Here is a 16,507-nt window from a genome sequence, read left to right as displayed (position 1 = left end):
GGACATTACTGAGAACCTTCAATGCTATACTTTGGGTTCAGTTTAAATCTCAATAAAAAGAAGTCTACTCAACTTTTCAAATCAGGTTCAGAATATGATCATATGTACCCTTTAAAAATAATTCTGGCATCTAAGTAGGAGTTGGGTTGTAGAAAAAAAAATGTCTAAGGCATGAGAAAATTGACATCAATAGAGCCACTTCAAAATGGAGTTGGAGCCTCCATTCCAGAGGAAAGTGCCTTGCACATCTTGCACTTTGAATTCTTTGGAATACTGAGCCAAACAAACACTGTCTTATAAATAACTGTAAAGCTAACTGGAAAGCAGACATCTTGACAGGAACTGATGATTTTGGACATTCTTTTTCTGTTGTTGTAAACTTCTGTAATTTTTTTTAAATTGAGTTTATTGGAGTGACATTCATTAATAACACTATATTGGTTTCAGGTGTACAACTATATAATAAATACATCAGCTGTGTATTGTGTTTTCACCCCAAGTCAAGTCTCCTTCCATCACTATTTATCCCTTTTATCCTCTTTTACCTCCCCTCATCCTCTATCTTGTAATGCCCATACTGTTCTCTTATGTCTGTAAGGTTTTTTTGTTTGTTTGTTTAACCCCCTTCACCCTTTTCAACCAGTTGCACAACCTCACTCACCCCTGACAGCTGTCAGTCTGTTCTCTGTCTTTATAAATCTGCTTCTCTTTTGTTAGTTTATTTTGTTCATTAGATTCCACATAAAAATGAAATCATAAGTTTCTTATCTACTCTGACCGGGTTATTTCACTGGCATAATATTTTCCGGGTTCATCCATGCTGTTGCAAAAAGTAAGATTTCCTTCTTTTTTATGGCTGGTAATATTCCAGCCATAAATGTGACACAGCATTTTTATTCAATCATCTACCAATGGGCACTTGGGCTGTTTCCAAATCTTGACTATTTTAAATAATGCTGCAATAAGCAGGATACATATATTGTTTCAAATTAATTCTTTGATTTTCTTCAGATATATTACCAGCAGTGGAATCACTGAGTCATAAGACAGTTCTACTTTTAATTTTTGAGATAACCCAATACTGCTTTTCGCAGAAGCTGCATTCCCACTAACAGTACACAAGGGTTCTCTTTTCTCCAAATCCTGACCAACACTTGTTGTTTGAAGATTTATTGATGACAGCCATTCTGACATGTGTGATGTGCTGGCTCATTTTATTTTAGTTTTCATTTCTCTCATAATTAGTGACATTGATCATCTTTCCATGTTTATTGGTCATCTGTATGTTCTCTTTGGAGAAGTATCTACTCATGTCCTTTGGCTATGTTTTAGTTGGATTTTGGGGGGGTATTTTTGGTGTTGAGTTGAATAAGTTCTTCATAAATTTTGAATATTAACCCTTTATCTGATGTATCATTGGCAAATATGTTCTCCCATTTAGTGGGTTGTCTTCTCATTTTGTTGATGGCTTCCTTTACTGTGCAAAACCTTTTTAGTTTGATGTAGTCCCATTTGTTTATTTTTTTCTAGTTTCCCTTGCCTGAGAAAATATACTAGAAAAAAATGTTGCTATGAGACATGTTTGAGATTTTACTGTCAATGTTTTCTTCTAGAGTTTTTATTGTTTTGAACCTAACATTTAAGTCTTTAATCCATTTTAAGTTTATTCTTGTGTATGGTGAGGAATGTGGTTTGTTTTCATTTCTTGCAGTTTTTCCAATACCATTTATTAAATAGACTATCTTTATTCCAGTGTATGTATTGTCTGTCAAGATTTGCTTTACATACTTAGATGTTCTTATGTTGGGTATATAAATGTTTACAAGGGTTATATCCTCTTTTTTTTATTGCTCTCTTTATCAGTGTCCTTTTTTGTCTCTTACTATAACTTTTGTTTTAAAGTCAATTTTAAGTACTGTATTACTACTCCAGTTATTTTTTAATTTCTATTTACATAAAATATCTTTTTCCATCCCTTCACTTTGGATACATGTGTTTCTTTTGTTTTGAGGTGAGTTTCTTATAGACAGCACATAAATGGATCTTATTTTTTTATCCAGTCAACATCCCTATGTCTGCAGTTTGGAGCATTTAAGCCATTTTCATTGATAGTGATTATTAATAGGTACATATTTATTGCCATTTTACTCTTTTAACTATGTTCTTTTTTTTCTTTCTCTTCTTTTGAAAGTCGTTCCTTCAACATTTCTTGTAATGCTGGTTTGACAGTATTAAATATTTTTAGCTTTTTCTTGTCTGTTAAGCACTTTATTTCTCTGATTTTAAATGATAGACTTGCTGGTTAAAAGTACTCTTGGTTATAGGTCCTTACTTTTCATCACTTTCAGTATTTTATGTAATTTTTTTCTGTCTGTTATGTTTCTGTTGATAAATTAGCTGAGAGTCTTTCGGGAGCTCGTAACTAACTGTCTTCCTCTCCTCTTGTTGCCTTTAAACTTCTCTCTTTGTCTTTAATTTTTCCATTTTAATTATGATGTGTCTTGGTGTGGACCTTCTTGTGTTCATTTTGTTTGAGACTCTCTGCTGTTCCCATGTTTTCTTTTATTTTCTTCTATTTTTTTCTTTTCCTTAATCAAGTTAGGAAGTTTTCAGTAATCATTTTTTTCTTTTCTTTTCATTTCTTTTCCCTTCTGTTCTCTTCTCTTCTTCTTTTCTTTTCTTTTCTTTTCTTTTCTTTTCTTTTTGAGGTGAGAGGAGGGGAGATAGTGAAGCAGACTCCAACATGCGCTCTGACCAGGCAATCCCATCTGGGGCCGATATTGAAGTACTGAACTATTTTTAGCACCTGAGGCTAATGTGTTTGGCCCAACCAAGCTATCCTCAGCACCCAGGGCTATGCTTGAACCAATCAAGCTACTGGTTGTGGGAGGAGAAAACCAAAAGTAGGATGAGAGGAAGGAGGAGAGAAGCAAATGGTTGGTTTTTCTGTGTGCTCTGACCAGGAATTGAACCTGGGACATCCATACACCAGGCCAATGCTCTATCCACTTAGCCACTGGCCAGAGTCAGTCATCATTTTTTTTAAATAAATTCTTAATCCCTTGCTTTCACTCTTCTCCTTCTGGTACCCCTGTGATACAGATGTTGTTACACTTCAAGTTGTCCCAAAAGTTTCTTAAACTATCCTCATTTAAAAATTTATTTTTCATTTACTGTCTTGATTAGATATTTTCTGCTACCTTGTCCTCCAAATCACTGATTCAGTCTTCTGCTTCATTTAACCAATTATTTATTCCTTCATGTATATTCTTTATTTCAGACATTCTATCTCTCATTTCTGACTGGTTGTTTTTATGGTTTCTGTCTTATTTCATGCTGTTATAGATCTCACTAAGTTCCTTATAACCTTTTTCTAAAAATTCTATATCTGATTAATTGCTGTTCTCCATTTTTTTTTATTCTTTTTCTGGAGATTTCTCTTGTTCTTTCATTTTGGGGCATGTTTATTTATCTCTCCATTGTGGCTGCCTGTTTGTATTTGTTTCTATATATTAAGTAGATATGTTATGACTTTGAGCCTAGGTAGGGTAGCCTTGTATAGTAGGTGCTTTGTGAACCCCAGTGGTGTAATCTTCTTGAACACTTGAGTTGAATGTTCCATGAATGTCTCTTGTGTGGGTTATGTGGGCCATTCTGTTATAATTAGTCTGATTGTTATTGACTGACCGTGAAGATCAACCAGGATTGTATGAGGGGCTATGCAGGTGCTGATGACATGAAGTGGAATTTTCTCAGCAGAGTCTGGTATCTGCTGAGATCTACCTTCAGATATGGCACTTGTGAGGCTAATTGGATCCTACTCTAATATTTTCTGAAGCTGGCCATTGAGTATTTTAGTTCTAGTGCCTCTTAGAAGAGACTCTGGTGTAGGCTAATGTCAGATACTGCCTGTGATTGGCCCTAGGAAACCTATTTGGAGCTACAAAACAATCCAAAGTTCATGACTGCCATTGCTGAAACTGGGTGCACATAAGAACGACTTAGCTTCACACCAAAGTTGGCTGTTACTAGCACCGGACCCAGGGACAAGTCAATAGAAGTCCCAAGGCACCTTGAGATCTGCCTCTACCTGCTTCCCGCTGACTGCCTGGTAAGCTCAGTCACTGAAAGAGCCACTGGAATTACTAGAGTTGTATGAGGTAAGTTCACAGTGAGTTACCAGGTAAGGATGAGTGGTATTCACAAGATTGTTATAGGTTCAAACTCAGTCCCAGTGCTGGGTCTGAGGCCATTCAACAGATGTCTAAGGATATTCCAAGTATAGATATCACCTGCTGGGTGCTTGCATATATTTGTGGTGTGACGGGGTGTTAGGGAGCTGTCAGGGTGAGACAAGTGGAGTTTATCATATCCAAACAGACTTAGGTTTGGTCATTTGAGGAAAGGTCTCTGCACTAGTTGGGTATAAAGTAAAAAGTCTCCCATTCTAGAGCTATACAACTCAGTCTGCCCGAAGTTCTTCCCAGAGCTAGATCTCAGCAGGAAAAGCCCACTGGGAGTTGGGAGCATAGGGCTAAGGGATCTACCATGAGAGAGAGGTGTTGTCTAATCTTGGTGAAAAGTGGGAGGTAGTGGCTCCACCTCAGAGCCGCACAACTCAATCTTCTCCAGATTCAAAACTCTAGGAGTCAGGAGGTTGGGGTAACCAGAAGCCCAGAGAGTGGGTCTAGTGGATCTCTCATGAGAGAAGGCACCAATTAGGTTCATGAAAAAGTGAGAAGAATAGCCTAAAACCATGCCACTCAGTAACTGACATCCCCTGATCCTGCCCAGACCTCAGCACCTTGGACCAGGCAATTGACTCCTCAGGAGGGTGCAGGTTCCACAAAGTGGGCCAACAAGGAGTCTAGAGCAGGGGTCTCAAACTCAACTCAGCATGTGGGCCGCAGAGCAAGATCACAGCCATTCGGCGGGCCGCACTAGGTCTACAAAAGGCAACTGTTACGCAACACTTTTCTCACTGCAGTTGAAAACAAAAAAAATCAGTACAACAAGCACAATCTTACATGCAGTTTACTCAGTGTCACAAAACGACCAGAAACTGTAGTTCGCATCACAACTGCTGTTAACTAAGCTAATGTCTAGCTAGGATGCTAGAGAAATGAAAAATACAAGTAGGCCCCTAGGCTTACTTAATTTTATCCAAAATATTTTGAATTTCGTGGATTAGTCTGTGGGCCGCAAAAAATTGTTAGGCGGGCCGCATGCAGCCCATGGGCCGCGAGTTTGAGACCCCTGGTCTAGAGGGTGAGGTTGTTACATACTCCCAGAATGAGACTGTACCCAAGAAAAATGACATATGAGATGTGGGAGAAGAACTCAGCACAGGGATCCTGGCTGAGGTCCCTTCAGCTCTTTCCCCATAGCCGCAATCCTCAGTCTCTCTTCATGAGACCCCAGGCTGCTCTGCCCTTCCTCCAGTTGAATCCAGGGTGAAAGACTGTGAATAAAATATTGTGTGTTGACTTTTACAAGGGCAACTGTGTTGCTAGCAGATTCCTGTCTCTCCCTGGAAGACAGAAGCCCTCCTGATATTTATGGCCAAATGTTATATGTGCTTCTTTTCCTGTCTCTGGTGCTCTGGCCTGGGGAGCCTGGCTTGGGGTTGAGACTCCACACTTCTCAGGGGAAAACTTTGCAGCTGAGACATCCCTCCGGGTCTTCAGCTGCTGCCTTTTGGGAGTGGGGTCAATGCTTTTTAAATGTCTACCCTTCCCACCAGCCTTAGTGTGGCTTCTTCTGTAAATTCTTGGTTAAAAGACTTCTCTTTGGCTAGTCTTTAGTTAGTTATTCAGGTTGACTGCTCTATATTTTAGTTGTAATTCCAGTTTGGTCCTGAAAGAAAGTGAGCGTAAAATCTACCTACTCCACCACCATCTTGGAGTCGTCTAGAAATTCTTAATAAGTAACCACACATGTATAGCTAAAGAGTAACTTAACACCAATAGTAACTCCTTCCTTCTATTCTTATAATTATTTTCCTTTACTTACTCATAAAAACCCCTTTTCTTCACCTTGTAACTGGGACATAATTTAGTTCTTTGCTGGAATCTATGCTCCTGGATTACAATTTAAAAACATCTCAAATAAATACTTGTTACCTCTTTGTTTTTTATTTGTATGTTAACAGGGCTTAAAAAATACTAGGGAAGTAAGGTTTAATAGAGTGCTAAGTAGAATATAATATTGGTTTGTGGGTGAAAAACATAGAATGAGAATCTATGACTGATGAGAAGTGAGAGATAACCAGTAGCTGAAAAACAATTGAAGTGCTCAGTTTTTAGTTTGAGCAACTGGAGTATGATAATGACTCTAGCAAAATAATAAAACACTAAAAAAGAAGTAACTATGGGAAGATTTCTTTTTGATCTGCAGTGTGTGAGTTAATGATTGCACAAGTTTGTGGAGATACCAATTTGGCCCATCAACAATTGAATCTTAAAACTGGCGATAAATTTAGAAATACAGATTTTGTGTTCAATCATTCATCTATTCATTTTAATTTCTCTCCAAATCTTTAATATTTCATACTTTCAAGAAGCAATTTAGCATTTAGCAGGTACCATAGTCTATACAATGCACAAGGGATAAAGAGACAAGTAAGATACTATTTCAATTCAAAATAAGTTTACAGATTATTGCAGAAAATAAGTCAGTTCAGTTAATACATATTGTACACGTATGATGGAGATAGATCTTAGATGGTAAAGATGAATTGAGGAGAGGTAAAGCCCATGAAAGAGGTTGCCTGGTGGAGGAAGAAAATGAAGAAATAATAATTTAGTTTTTAAGAGTGAAATTTATCAGGTTGAAAAGTATTGTTTGGAAGTTAAAGAGAATGTGAATGTATTTATGATCTAAGTGTGATATAGTTAGATATAAGGTTGTATTGTTATAAATTATATTCAATTCAATAATTTGAAAGAGACATAGTATTGAAATTTTAAATCCTTTGAGAGTATTTCTGTTTTGCAAAAAAAAAAAAATCCAGAGTAGATTTGTTTAGAAGATGCATAAATAAATCTAGGGTCAAGGATTGAAGAGAATGTACTCTGTTGCATAATTTGGCTTTGCATAACTTCTGATGGTAACTAGTAGAAAACAGAGACCAAACAAGAGTCAGAAACATGAAGACAGGACAGGGCCACAAATCTACTAGAAGAAAATTGAGATAGCATTATAATTTTAGGATAAGAATCCTTATATATGATACAAACTAAATAGCCAGAACTGATAAGAAAAAAAAGTCAAATAAATTTATCTATTCACTATATGACAAATTCATGATTTATTATAAATAGCACAGCTAAAGAAAGAATAATGCTATATAATACAGCTCAGATATTGACCTCAAAATATATGTGTTATTAGAGAAATATCTCTAAATGATTTTATTATGTGAAAAAACTCAGATAGAACGCAGGTTATGTAGAGGATTATTTTTGCATAAATTTAGAAGTATAAGCCTGCTTTTATTTATGTCAAGTTGAAATATTTAAAATTCTGGATAAAACATAAAATTACTCCCCCCTTTCTTTTAATTTGCCAAGAAAATAAAATTAGCAGACTTCTTAAACCAAGTAAAAACAGAATTCTGATGTACAAGCTTTCAACAAAACTTGACTTGTTTCTTTGAGTAATACACAATATGTGGCAAGAGGGGGGAATAAGAAAATCTGAATGCTTCCCAGACTCCCACCCCACACATACATTCATATAATGTTAGATTTCCAAGATCTAACCTCACCTGAAAAAATGAATTTCTTTACAAAGAAGTTTACAACAAGGACAATTGCTGGTTTTCACTTGGCAATATTTCTTTAGATTTCTTAACACAGTCAGCCATCATGTGGATTGCCAATTCAAATTCAAACTAGAAAAGCTTTTCTGAAGAACTTTGACCTTGGCTCAAAGGCTCCTTACAAAAAGTATTTCAAGGTGAGTAAACCGTTCCCGTTTACAAAGAAACAGGGTTTCATGGCTCAGAACCAGCACAGCAACAAAGACCAGAAATATTAACAAAATGAATCAAAATATTATTTGATGTAAACTATAAAATTATTTTATAAAATATGTTTGAGTATGAAAGCAAAGCTTGAAAAAAATGAGCAAACAACAAGAGAGTAAAAAGAATAATTGTGAAAATTTGTTAAAGATCCAAAGAGAATTTCTAGAAATGAAGAATTCAACAAATGAAATTTATAACTCAATGGTTAAAGAATAGATTAGACATAGCTGTAGAAATAAGCAATGACTCAGATATAAAATTGAAGATATAGTTTAGAACTACAGTCTTAATTAAGAAAACATGCAAGAGGAAAATGATAGAATGATTAAGAGACTTGGAAAATAGACTAAATGCCTGATCCTATCTGGTTTTGCTTACCTGGTGAAGTCTCCCCTAACTCTGTTTTCACCCTTTAAAGTTTGTGCCTTCTTCACACAACCAGATTGCATAACTAAGCTGTGCATTTGTGTTCTTTCAATCTTCCAATTACTTTTAATTTTTTACTAAAGATCATTTTAGACAAAAATGTTTCATAAGAGCTATGGAGGTTTCTGTATACCCTGCAGTCATTATTATCATGTTAGCCCAGTGGTAATTTTTCCGTTTCTATTATTTTTTCTGTAGATATTAATTGGAATTTGACTGTAAAGAATTGCAAAAACATATCCAAATATATAATTAGTATGGATTGCACAGTCTCACTGTATGTCCCTTTAAGATACTAATTAATCACAAAGGTAAAATAAGGAGATTCCTGGAAGATACCATTTTAAGTTAGTAAAATTATTGTCACTAGTAATAACCTATCTATGTATATTATGTATATTCTGATAAGCCACACTGTGAAGGACATAAAATCATTTCTGTAGGATTATTAAAAATTAATAATCTCACTCTAATCATGTGAAAATATTAGAAAACCCCAAATTGATGAATATTCTAAAAGTAGACAATATTCATAAATAAACAACAAAAAATACTGGAAACTATCACAAATTTGAAGAGAATAAAGAGTCTAAACAAATAAATACAAAGGGGGTAAACCTGGACTATATAGTGGAAAGAACAAAGTAAGATATTGTTTATTTTTTAATAAGAATTCCAGTTTCGTAATTTTATTCTGGTAATGGCAAGTGTTAAGATTTAAACACTTGCTTAATTTAAAATTTAAAAAAGTTTCTTAACTTAATAATTGGACTTTAAGGAATTTCTTGTTTATTCAATTATTTATTTTTACCAGTATAACTCATATAAATTTATTTTATTTTATAGATTTTATTAAATGATTATCACAATTTATTTCATTGCTGAAAGTGTCCCAGATTTTGAAAACTTTTTAATATATTTGTTCTTATGTCCCTTCAATATGACTCCATTATTTTAAGCACTTTTTACTTTCCGATACTACAAGATGATTCAGGCTCAGCTATTATTTTAACTGGCTTACACTTAAAATCAATCATCTCTCCAAGGAATGCTGGTTAATTTTATTAGAGAATGGCATTTAAAAGTAAAGATGAGCATGCTAAGTATGTTCATTGCTGCTGGAGTTTTAGTCTTATTAAATATAAAACTACTAAGTATACTTCCATGTACTAGTAATCACATAAATGTATATCTATAGTTATTCCTATCTAACCTTCTTTTTATTTCTGAATCCTTTTACAACAGTGAGAAAACTGTCTCCCATGACCACTATATGTTACTTATTTGTTCATTCTTATTAAACACATGAAATAGTTTCAGAAATGCTAGACTGTAGACCTGTAAAAAACTCTTTGTAAATCAGAGCATATTTGCTTATCAATATGTCTCAGTGGAACTATAGCATTTAAATAACTTTGTATAAGGAAAATATTACACCCATATGATTCCAAATATAAATTTTTCTTCCTTTCACAAGCAAGAAAGAAAGAAAGGAAGAAAGAAATAAAGAAATAGGAAGGGCCTGATCAGGCGGTAGCGCAGTGGATAGAGCGTCGGACTGGGATGCAGAGGACACAGGTTCAAGACTTCGAGGTTGCCAGCTTGAGCACGGGTTCATCTGGTTTGAGCAAAAGCTTGGACCCAAGGTCGCTGGTTCAAGCAAGGGGTTACTTGGTGTGCTGAAGGCCCATGGTCAAGGCACATATGAGAAAGCAATCAATGAACAACTAAGGTGTCGCAACACGTAACGAAAAAGCTAATGATTGATGCTTCTCATCTCTCCGTTCCTGTCTGTCTCTGTCTATCCCTCTCTCTGACTCTCTCTTTCTGTCTCTGAAAAAAGAAATTGAAGGAAGGAAAGAAGGAAGGAAGGAGGGAAGGAAGGAAGGAAGGAAGGAAGGAAGGAAGGAAGGAAGGAAGGAAGGAAGGAAGGAAAGAGGGAAGGAAGGAAGGAAGGAAGGAAGGAAGGAAGGAAGGAAGGAAGGAAGGAAGGAAGGAAGGAAGGACTGTACTCATTCCAAAAAGGCAATACGACCTTATCAGAAAGGACTGAAGGAAGAAACATATTCAAGTCTATAATCGCTCATGAATATCAAGGCAAGTATCTCTATAAAAATATGAGCAAAATGGATTCAATGATGAAAGTTCCTGTTACTCCACATCCTCACCAGGATGGGCTGTTAATCAATGTTCCAAACTTTGGCCATTCTAACAAGTGTGTTGTAGTATCTTATTGTTGTTTTAATTTGCATTTTACTCATGAAAAACAATATGCCTGTCATCTATATATCTTCTTTGACAAAGTGTCTGGCTAGATCTTTGGCCCATGTTTTAATCAGTATATTTTCTTTTGCTGATATTTAATAGTTGTGGTTTTTTTTGATAACCATCCTTCATCAGACAAATCTTTTGCAAATATCTTTATTCTGCAGCTTGTCTTCTGATTTTCCTGACATTGTCTTTCACAGAGAAGAAGTTTTAAATCTTAATAAAGACCATCTTAAAGATTATTTTTTCCCAATGGGTTAAATTCAAGAAGGAAAGACAGCATAATTTTACAATGTTAGTAATAGCTAAGTTTGCCAGGTTTATGGTGCACCTGTATTTAAAAGTGTAGTAAAAAAAATATTTCCTGCCTGACCAGGTGGTGGCGCAGTGGATAGAGCGTCGGACTGGGATGCGGAAGGACCCAGGTTCGAGACCCCGGGGTCGCCAGCTTGAGCGCGGGCTCATCTGGTTTGAGCAAAAAGCCCACCAGCTTGAACCCAAGGTCGCTGGCTCCAGCAAGGGGTTACTCAGTCTGCTGAAGGCCCGTGGTCAAGGCACATATGAGAAAGCAATCAATGAACAACTAAGAAGTCGCAACATGCAACGAAAAACTAATGATTGATGCTTCTCATCTCTCTCCGTTCCTGTCTGTCTGTCCCTGTCTATCTCTGCCTCTGTAAAAAAAAAAAAAAAATATTTCCTGAACTGGGGGGGGGGTATTTCAAATCTATAAACATCATTCTAATATGTTGCATTATTAAATTAACAATGTGAATCAAAATATTTTTTAAATTTCTGTTTGAAATATTACCTTTATGAAATATAAAGCATGGTGTGGTATCTAATTTTTAATACCTTTATTAAGGGTTGAAAAAATGTAATACATCAGAGATCCAATATTTTCTTGGATACCCTATTGTCAAATGTTAATAAAAGCCATACTTGCCTGGCCCTGGCCTGTTGGTTCAGTAGTTGAGCATCGACCCAGCGTGTGGAAATCCAGGGTTTGATTCCCGGCCAGGCCACACAGGAGAAGCGCCCATCTGCTCCTCCACCCTGCCCTCTTTCCACCCTTTCCCTTCTCCTTTCTCTCTATTTCTCTCTTCCCCTCCTGCAGCCAAGGCTCCATTGGAGCACAGTTGGCCTGGGCGCTGAGGATGGCCCCATGGCCCCCGACTCAGGCACTAAAATGGCTCCTGTTGTAATGGAGCAGCACTCCAGATGGGCAAAGCATCACTCCCTAGTGGGCATGCTGGGTGAATCCTGGTTGAGCACATGTGAGAGTCTGTCTCTCTGCCTCTCTGCTTCTCACTTCAGAAAAATACAAAAAAAAAAAAAGCCATGCTTGCCTTCATGTATTCCATTTTTGATGGTGTCCCGATGGTGTATACTTCAGATTTACTGCATATTTACATTGTGAGAGAAATGTATAAATAGTAAAACGCTGTGTCAAGAAGAAGGGTTGGCCAGATTTAAAAAATGCTAAATTCTAAAAAAAATTGCTAATCTTTAAATAAAAGAAATTAAGAATATTTCAGGAGATAAAAAATTACTTGTCACTTTTTATTATTTCTTCTTTTCCTGTAGACATACAGTACATTGGAGACATGTTATTCAATTTTCAAGTCTGTTGCAGTGCTCAAGGTTAGTAAGTGGCTGAAGTAGTTCTTTACTAGAGTATTTTTAGATGACATACTTTTTCCTTAAATATTTTTCCTAGAAGGTAGTCTTTTAAATAGTACTTTAAAAGATGTTGGCAAAATAGAGATATTCTACCCATTTAACTTTATAGAAATATTTTTTAAAGTTACAGTGTTGCTGAAGAGTGAAAATAATGTATATTGAACATGCGTATAATGATAATATACATAGTGAGATGGAGCATGCTATACCTATAAAAATTAATTACAGAAAAGGACATTTATTGATTCCCCAAGATTTTTTGGGGGGAACTGATTTGTCCAAGAAAGAGAAGCTTCTGTTTTGCTAAGCAAATAATTTTTATATTTGTTTATTAAAAAAAAATCTGGGTCTAATATTTATAAGCCCCAATATTAGTCTGAAAAATATGTTGGAAACAAAAATATTCTTCTGTGTAATAAAACTTGTGCCCATGAAATTTAGCATATAAATGAATCAAGGAGGATGTCGTAAATATATCTTCCAGAGGTTATCTTGATCTAGCTACCACAGGCTCATAAGCGTTCATTGTTAATATTTTGAAGTTTTCCAAGCTGTCTGTTACATTACAAGTAGCTTGAAATTAATCTAGGTGGGAAAATTTACACCACAGATAGAAATACTACCAAAGTGTTCTTCTATTTTTTTTTTACCCCAGAGAGCCAGTTGTTAAACATTTATAGCATTTCACTGTATACTAAAGTACAACAAAGAGAAAGCATATGTAGAGGTGTAAGCAAGGTAGATATTTAGGGTTTAAAAAATAGATTAAAGTCAAAGCTAGAAGGGTTTTTATTAGTTTTCCACTATTGAATGAAAACTACCCAAAGCCTTAGTGTCTCAGAACAATAACTTTCTATTTAGCTCGTGGCACTACTCACAATTTCTACATGGACTAAGCAAAGCTGTTCTGGGCTGGTCTAGTTCATGATCATGTAAGTATGGGTCAGCAGAGGGCTAGCTGACCTTAGAGACCATCATCTGTATGTTTTGCAGTAGTCTGGCTAATATCTTTGTAGGTGAATATTTTGGGGCTACATGTCCCTCACCATTTAGCACAAAATATAAGTTAAATGACAAAACAAAAAGTTCAAAAGCAGTGAGTCTAACTTTCGATTTTTAATAGATTGCTTGTACTATATTTATTAAAGCCACACTTACCAAAGTAAGATAAATAACCAAGACAAGAATCACTGTGAAACATGACTGCATATGTGAGTGAATATAAGAAAAACAAGCAAAATTCATAATAAAAAAGGAACAAAAATGTATAAGGAATAGATATATAGAAAAAATGTATAGAGAGTAGATATAAGAACTTCAAAAGGTAGTTCTCAGAACTCTAAATAATACACTTACAACTTAAATATGATAGCATTTATGTTCTATCTGTCTGTCTATCTATCTATCTATCTTTCTATCTAGGCCATCTAAATTCTAAAAGAAATTGCTAATCTTTAAATGAAAGACATTAAGAATATTTCAGGAGATAAACAATTACTTGTCACTTTTTATTATTTCTTCTTTTCCTGTAGACATATGGTACATTGGAGACATGTTATTCAATTTTCAAGTCTGTTGCAGTGCTCAAGGTTAGTCAATGGCTGAAGTAGTTCTTTACTAGAGTATTAATCATACTTAACCAAAGTACAGCTTTTAAATTTAAAAAAATATAGAAATTGCCAAATATTCCTTTGCAATGAATTCCCTAGCCTAACATAGTTTTTAAAAATATACCAAAAGCCCCCAGTTAACATTATACTAAATGGTGAAAGATTAAAGGCTTTTCTTATAAATTAGGAACAACACAACTATACCCATTCTCACCACTCAAGATAGTACTAAAGGCTCTAGCCTGAGCAGTCAGGCAATAAAATAAATAAATGAATAAAAGTTATTCTAAATCAGAAAGGAAAAAGCAAAATTATATCTTTTTGCAAATGACAAGATCTTATATTTAGAAAATTCAAAACACTCCATCAAAAAACTGTCAGCATGAATAAATAAATTTGATAAAGTTGAAAGATACAAAAATCAGGTATATTTTTACAAACTAAATATTAAACAGCTGATAAGTAAATAAAAAGTGTTTTTCTTCCATTTACAATAGCACCAAAAACAATAAAATAATTAGAAACCAATTTTAACCAATGTAGTGAAAGATTTGGAAAAATTTAAAATATTGATGAGAGGAATTAAAGAAACAAATAAGTGGGAAAATATCTTGTGCTCATAGATTGTAAGAATTAATATTGTTAAAATGATTATATTATCCAAAGCAATCTATATGTCCAATGCAATTCCTATAAGATTCCAATAGTATTTTTATAGAAATAGAAATATATTTTAAAATTTATATAAAATTACAAAAGACCATGAATAGCCAAAGCAATCATAAGAAACATCAAAGCTGAAAACATAACATGTCCTAATTTGATACTATATTATAAAGCAATTGTAATCAAAACAGCCTGATGGCATAAAAACAGACACGTAGAGCAATGGTACAGAATTGTGAGTCCAGAAATAAATCCTTGCATATACATATAGTCAACAACTATTTGACAAGGGAACCAAGAATACTCGATGAAGAAAAGGTAGTCTCTTCAACAAGTGGTCTTTGGAAAACTAAATATTCACATGCAAAAAAATAAAATTGAATCTCCATTTTACATCATCACAAAAATTACCTCATAATAAATTAAAGAAATATAGAAGACCTAAAGCCATAAAATTCCTAGGATAAAACATGAGAAGAAAGTTCTTGATATTTGTCTTGGCAATAATTTGATAGATATGACACAAACAAAAGGATCAAAAATAAATTAGTAAAACTACATCAAACTGAAAAGCTGCACAGTAGAAGAAATATTCAACAAAGCAAATAGACCACCTACAGAATGGGAGAAAGTACTTGAAAAATCACATAAAGGCTTATAATTCAATATTTGTAAGGAACTCATACAATTCAGTAGCAAAAGGAGAAATCAAATAATCCAATTACAAATGGGTAGAGGACTTGAATAGAAACTTTTCCATAGAAGTCATAGAATGACCAACAGACACATAAAAAGGTGCTCAACACTTCTAATCATCAGGAAAATGCAAATCAAAACTGCACTGGAGGACTTCATCTTGACTTCAGTCAAGATGGCTGCATAGGTAAACACGGTGCTTGAATCCTCCCACTACCACATCAAAATTACAACTAAACTACAGAACAACCATCATTCAGAACCACCTAAAATACGGCATATTGAAAGTCTGACAACTAGGGAATTAAACAAGAAGCCACATAGGGACTGGTAGAAAGGGCAGAGATGCTGAACAGGCTGTGCCCACACCATGTGGTGGTATAATATTGGAGGGTTATCTCAACCTTGGAGGTCCTGCCCGAGGACAAGGGGTCCCGGCCCCACACCAGGTTCCTCAGCTCGGAGATACAGTGACAGGAAGAGTAATTCCCATAACTTCCGGCTGTAAAAGCCAGTGGGATTGAGGCTGAGTGAGACTGAGGACTGAGGCAGTTCCTCTTAAAGGGCCCGTGCATGGGCTTACTTGTACTCACTCTCTCTGAGCTCCAGCACTGGGGCAGCATCTTGAAAGGACTCAGGGATATAAAGAGAGAAAACAGATTGTCAACATCAGGACAAGAACTAGGGGAGGAGCTTCCTGCTAGACAAAAGTACTGGGAGAGGCCATTTTTCCTTTCCTTAGAGTCATGCCTTACAGAGGAGCCATACCTGAGTCTCCATTAACCTGGCTCACACTGCTTGTCCTGCTCACGTGATTCTCTGAACCCCTTCCCCCCCCAACTTGCAGCCCACCCAAGCCTTTTTCAGTGGCTTTTCCATACAAATGGCCCGTCTTGGCTCATGATTTGGACTTTCCCAACATCTCTTAAACAAGCAGCATCTGGTCTCTGTGTTCTCCATACCTCTTATTAAGTGGTCCCACACCTGGAAATAATGGCAGTTGAATTTACTACACAGCTTGGCTTTTCCTGGGCACCCTCAAGCCCTGCACAAGTAGCATCCATTTGCATATTGCTCTGTATCTCTTGCTGGGTGGCCCCAGGTAGGGCACAGACCGTGGCTGACCTTG

The 16,507-nt window shown here is 35.6% G+C and overlaps 1 protein-coding gene across 3 annotated transcripts in view; it reads right to left on the bottom strand.

Annotated features, from left to right (window-relative positions):
• LOC136337916 (UDP-glucuronosyltransferase 2A2) overlaps positions 1–16,507 on the bottom strand; it is a 69,423-nt gene that overhangs the window by 34,020 nt on the left and 18,896 nt on the right. The gene's annotated exons all lie outside the window — the stretch shown is intronic.

The sequence above is a fragment of the Saccopteryx bilineata genome, chromosome 5, assembly GCF_036850765.1.
Source record: "Saccopteryx bilineata isolate mSacBil1 chromosome 5, mSacBil1_pri_phased_curated, whole genome shotgun sequence".
In the NCBI taxonomy this organism is placed as follows: domain Eukaryota; kingdom Metazoa; phylum Chordata; class Mammalia; order Chiroptera; family Emballonuridae; genus Saccopteryx; species Saccopteryx bilineata.
The sequence above is the reverse complement of the archived record's forward strand: the minus strand, read 5'-3'. Positions and strand labels throughout refer to the sequence as shown.